General features: G+C 36.8%; 1 protein-coding gene and 1 long non-coding RNA gene across 6 annotated transcripts in view; both read left to right on the plus strand.

Moving 5' to 3' along the window:
* The window catches only part of ASB3 (ankyrin repeat and SOCS box containing 3), a 77,432-nt gene that overhangs the window by 22,987 nt on the left and 48,445 nt on the right, over positions 1 to 6,000 (plus strand). The gene's annotated exons all lie outside the window — the stretch shown is intronic.
* On the plus strand, positions 1,777 to 3,544 carry LOC106724473. The gene is made up of 2 exons (XR_001360277.1): positions 1,777 to 1,852; positions 3,440 to 3,544. It is a non-coding gene; the product is annotated as an uncharacterized LOC106724473 (long non-coding RNA).

The raw sequence follows: 6,000 nt of genomic DNA on the forward strand, positions 1-6,000 counted from the left end.
TTAGTACAAATAACAAATTTGCTTGTCTTTATTTTTCTTTGTTGGAAGTTTGGTGTCATAGATAATGAGATTTCAAGAAGCTTATTATCTTGGAGGGCAGTAAAGCTCTTCAGCTACAATGCATCATGCCACTCAGTATTAAACCATTTGCTGACTAAAGGTCACTTAAAGTTTTGTAATTAATTATAGCATATCACTAACAAATATTTTAATTTGGCAAATATATGATTTAATTCTTAGTATTTTTTATTAGTTCATGTTAAGAAAATATGCTTTCATATTGACCATGATAACAGATACTAACGATCCTTAGATAAACAAAGCAGCGTAGCATAGTGGTTAAGAGTTGTGTTCACATGGACCTGGGTTTTCCTGACTCCTCCATTTTATTGGTGTGACCTTGGACAGGTTTTTAAATCTCTGAGTAGTTCAGATTCTTCATCTGTAAGATAGAAATACTCCATCATTTCAGTTCAGGCCAGAAACTATGGGCCACTCCTAAGTCCTTCCTTTTTCTTATACCTCTCCCAGTTAGCAAATCTGTGTGTGTGTGTGTGTGTGTGTGTGTGTGTGCGCGCGCGCGCATGCGCGCGTATGTGTGTATGTTGTGTATGTATATATCTGAATGTATACAGACAGTCACACCATTTCTAACCATTGCCATAACCATTAATACCTTGGTCACATCATCTCTTGCCTGGATTGCTGCACTGGCATCCTAACAAATCTGTTCAGCCCGTCCTTCTTCCCCGTCCTACCACAGTTTAGTCTTAGTATTATCGCAGGGTTTCTTTTATAGTATGTCAGACCATATCTCTCTTCTCAAAGCTGTGCAATAGTTCCCCATTTCATTCTGAGTAAAAGCATTGTTTTATGGTGTTTCATAGTGTAGATGTGTAATATTTAATCATTCTCCTGTTAATGGACATTTTGTTTGTTTTCTAAAAGTTTGCTATTATAAGTGGTGCTTCATGCATCTATCATCTGTATCTATCTATCTATCTATCTATCTATCTATCTGGTGCTTATATTCCTGTTAGGAAGACAGTCAATAAATACCTAAACAGATAATAGCAAAAGGTAAAAGTATTATAAAAAAATTAAATAAAACAGAGTCATAGGACAGAGAGCAATCATGTGCTACTGCAAGTCTGTATTAGTTGACTTCATGCTTGTAACTGAAGACCAGCTATGTGGGAGTTTTTACACCACAGAAATCAGCCAGTGCTGCAAACCAATGATATAACCAGGTGTTTTTCCCCTCCCTGAGGCAGTTACACATTTGCTAGCACGCTACTGAGTGAAGGGCTCTGTAAACGAGCCTTAGTGGAAAATTCTGACACTCATGAAGGCATGAATTTGATAAACTGTGATCTCCCCCACATCAGGCAGCGCTAAGGGGCAGCGAACTCAGCCAGAAGCCGGGCTCACAGCTGGTGAGTGCAGCGGTGGTGGCGGGAGCCTCTTCCACCTCCGTGGCAGTCGGACATCCCCCGAGGGCTCCCAGACTGCCAGAGGGCGCAGGCTGAGGGACCCCCAAGTGCACGAATTTTGTGCACCAGGCCTCTAGTATAGGATAATTCTCTTGTCCCCTGTAAAAAGTGTCTTATATAATTTCTACTTCCTTGAACTTCATCTAACATTAGTAAACTGACAGAGATTCCTAAAATGTACCTTTTATAGATTCACTACAGTTATGAAGGTGCTCGGGCATACACAAAAAGAATGGAAGAGTCTGAAATGATTAGAAAGGTTTTGCTTTACTGTCTTTAGTTTAGATCCAGAAACTAGTCCAAGAATCTTGGTCTTCTCATTCAAGTTGGAGAAGAACATAGAAATTTAATATGCGTATGTATGTATTTTTCACTTTGCTTTGTTTAAAGTGTTAGTACAAATAACAAATTTGCTTGTCTTTATTTTTCTTTGTTGGAAGTTTGGTGTCATAGATAATGAGATTTCAAGAAGCTTATTATCTTGGAGGGCAGTAAAGCTCTTCAGCTACAATGCATCATGCCACTCAGTATTAAACCATTTGCTGACTAAAGGTCACTTAAAGTTTTGTAATTAATTATAGCATATCACTAACAAATATTTTAATTTGGCAAATATATGATTTAATTCTTAGTATTTTTTATTAGTTCATGTTAAGAAAATATGCTTTCATATTGACCATGATAACAGATACTAACGATCCTTAGATAAACAAAGCAGCGTAGCATAGTGGTTAAGAGTTGTGTTCACATGGACCTGGGTTTTCCTGACTCCTCCATTTTATTGGTGTGACCTTGGACAGGTTTTTAAATCTCTGAGTAGTTCAGATTCTTCATCTGTAAGATAGAAATACTCCATCATTTCAGTTCAGGCCAGAAACTATGGGCCACTCCTAAGTCCTTCCTTTTTCTTATACCTCTCCCAGTTAGCAAATCTGTGTGTGTGTGTGTGTGTGTGTGTGTGTGTGCGCGCGCGCGCATGCGAGCGTATGTGTGTATGTTGTGTATGTATATATCTGAATGTATACAGACAGTCACACCATTTCTAACCATTGCCATAACCATTAATACCTTGGTCACATCATCTCTTGCCTGGATTGCTGCACTGGCATCCTAACAAATCTGTTCAGCCCGTCCTTCTTCCCCGTCCTACCACAGTTTAGTCTTAGTATTATCGCAGGGTTTCTTTTATAGTATGTCAGACCATATCTCTCTTCTCAAAGCTGTGCAATAGTTCCCCATTTCATTCTGAGTAAAAGCATTGTTTTATGGTGTTTCATAGTGTAGATGTGTAATATTTAATCATTCTCCTGTTAATGGACATTTTGTTTGTTTTCTAAAAGTTTGCTATTATAAGTGGTGCTTCATGCATCTATCATCTGTATCTATCTATCTATCTATCTATCTATCTATCTATCTATCATCTATCTATCATCTATCTATCATCTATCTTTGTGCACATGGATGAGCATTTCTGTATGATGGAGTTTAGAAGTGAAATTGCTAGTGCAAGAAGTGTTCAAAGTTAAAATGTTGATAGATATTACTAAATTATCTGCAATATTAATCAGAACCTAAGTTTAAACTAGTTTACACAATAGGAGGGAATGCAATAGAGTAGCTCATGTAAATGTTAAGCCTGCGTGGTAGGTCAGTGCAGGCATTGCTGGATGCTAGTACTCAGAGTGACGTCATTAGGCCTCCAGGTCTCCCTTTCTTTCACCCCTGCTTTTCTCTGTGGTGATTGTATTTTCAAGCAGGCTTTCTCTTTGGAAGTTTAGCATGCCTCATATTTAAAGAGATTTTTATATATTCTGGATAGTCTTTGCTGTTATATGTGTTTCAGATATTTTACTTTTATCCTAGATTTTAATTTTTAAATTGTGTTTAATTTCTTTGTAATGCATTCAAATCTCTTCCTTTTCATTCACTTTTCCCCTTTATCTTAGATACATGATGAAATCTCTTAAACAGTGTCTAAGAATTTCGCACATGAAATTCCTGTGGAAATTGTTTTATATCTAATGTTTTCTAAATAAAACATAATGAAATGATGTACATTGTGCAAAGTGCTTGACTACAAATGTATCTGAAATTGACATTTATCTATCACCCTTTGTGATTGGCACATCTTAAATATATTTGGCTTCATTAAATTGTGTTTCAACTGGCGAGATAAGGTTCTGATCTTAATATTTTACCCCTGTTAATCTCTACCTAAATATTTAACCTCTACTTAAAACCATGTGGTTTTGCTTTCCCTCTTAGGGGTTTGCAGAAAACAAAATGAAAATCTACCACCTATCATTTAAACAAGTAAGCAAGTTTATTGTTTATAAGTAAAAGGACACTTTGTTTCAGGAAACACGGTTGTGAATACCTTGTCATTTTGGCACAGGGGTCAGTAGCTGGCATTGGTCCAGCTGACATGGCTCCAATCCTCAAAAGTGCAGCCAAAAAAGAACTCATGAGTTGTCATAAAAGAACTTAAGTGCCCTTTGGGTTTTTCCATTAGGAAATATTTAATGACCTTACCATTTACAATTTCAGTAAGGAGAATAGAAGCAGAAACTGCTTTGCCTTTCAGTGAGAAGGAAATAGAGGTTATGAGTCATTTTTTCCAAGAATCCCTCTTGTAGGGAAAGGAAGAGAGTGAGAGGGTGGTGGTTCATGGTTCAGTACCAGATAGATAAAGTCTCTTTGGTCCCCACATATCAATTAAGGAGGGCAGTTGGTCATATATATATTTTTTAATATCTCAATTTAGGAGTAGTAAACTGTCTTTACTGTTTCTCATCGAGCGTGAGAAGTGCCTTTTCTTTACTCCATAGATAATTGCACAGGAGGTTTCATTTCTCTTTCTTAAGATGTGTGTGTGTGCACATCACTAAAGTTAGTCCTCACTGAGGTGGGAATTAAACACCTTTCCTTTAGGGGGAGAATTTAAATAATTTATTTGGAAAATTTCTGCTATTTGAATATATCTTCTCTTCCATTTATTCAGTCATTTATATATGCATGGACTCATGGATATTTATTTTATACATTGGGTGACAATCCAGTATAATGTAATTGAATTTTTTTGCCCATATTATTTTACCTTGATCATTGAGTGCTCTTTCATACTGGCTTCTGTGTTTGTTTGACATAGCCCCATTTTTTAGCACTTTAAAATTTTCTGGACCTACAAGACACTCCGGGCTCATTTAAAAAATTAAAACAGAAACAATTTTTATTGATTTCATAGAGGAAGGGAGAGGGAGAGAGAGAGAGAAACATCAAAGATGAGAGAGAATTATTGATTGGCTACCTCCTGCACACTCCCCCCTGGGGATTGAGCCTGCAACCTGGGCATGTGCCCTGAGTGGGAATTGAACCGTGACCTCCTGGTTCATAGGTTGACGCTCAACCACTGAGCCACGCCAGCCCGGTTGGAGTGCATTTTATTTTGGAAATGCAATCTTCATTAACTATTAGACTGTAGTCTTAGGTTAGAAAAGGAGTTTGTTTTTTTTATGTTTTTTTTTTTGCATTCCATTCCTATGACTTAATTATTTTATAACTGGAAGTTTATTCCCCTTGGTCTCCTTCACCTATTTTGCCCATCCCAAATCCCTCTCCCCTCTGGCAACCAGTAATCTGTTCTTTGTATTCATAAGTTTTTTGTGTGTATGTTTTGTTGTTTTGTTTGTTCATTTATTTTGTTTTTAAGATTTCACCTGTAAGTAAAATTGTATGGTGTCTCTGTTATTTCATTTAGCATAATACCCTGAAAATCCATTCATGTTGTCACAAATGTCAACATTTCATTCTTTTTTATGGCTGCATAGTATTACATTGTGTGTGTGTGTGTGTGTGTGTGTGTGTATGTATGTGTATGTGTATGTGTATATTGCCACATCTTCATTGTCCATTCATCCATCAGTGACACTTGGGTTGTTTCCATATCTTGGCTATTGTAAATATGCTGCAGTGAACATAGGATGCATATATCTTTTTGAATTAAAGTTTTTTCCCCTGCTTCATTTAAATGGCCAGAAGTGGAATGTTTTAAATTACCTCAGTGTTACTATTTGAATAGCTAGGAAGTAATAGAGATGATATCATTTCTCTCATGGAAATTTAGAAATAAAAAAATCAAATTTATTAATACTTCAGTAAATCTTGCTTAAGCAAATCTTCGGTGTATCCGCTCCAGATTTTGCATTTATGTTACCTTTCAACTTATGCCACTCTCTTTCCTTTACCCATCAAAAATTAAAGATGAGAAAATGAGTGGGCCAAAGTTATGTGTAAAGAATACCAGAGACCTGTTCACACTATGGCCCCTGTAAAACTTGTTTTGACTCTTTTAGAAGAGTTTTAAACTATGAGCCCTCCCATCTATAATCCTATCTAATAAAAGAGAAACATGGTAATTAACCGTAACTTTGCTACCCTTCCCACTGGCTAATCAGGGCGATATGCAAATTAACTGCCAACCAAGATGGCGGCCGGCAGCCAGGCAGCT

The sequence above is a fragment of the Myotis brandtii genome, unplaced genomic scaffold, assembly GCF_000412655.1.
Source record: "Myotis brandtii unplaced genomic scaffold, ASM41265v1 scaffold84, whole genome shotgun sequence".
In the NCBI taxonomy this organism is placed as follows: Eukaryota; Metazoa; Chordata; class Mammalia; order Chiroptera; family Vespertilionidae; genus Myotis; species Myotis brandtii.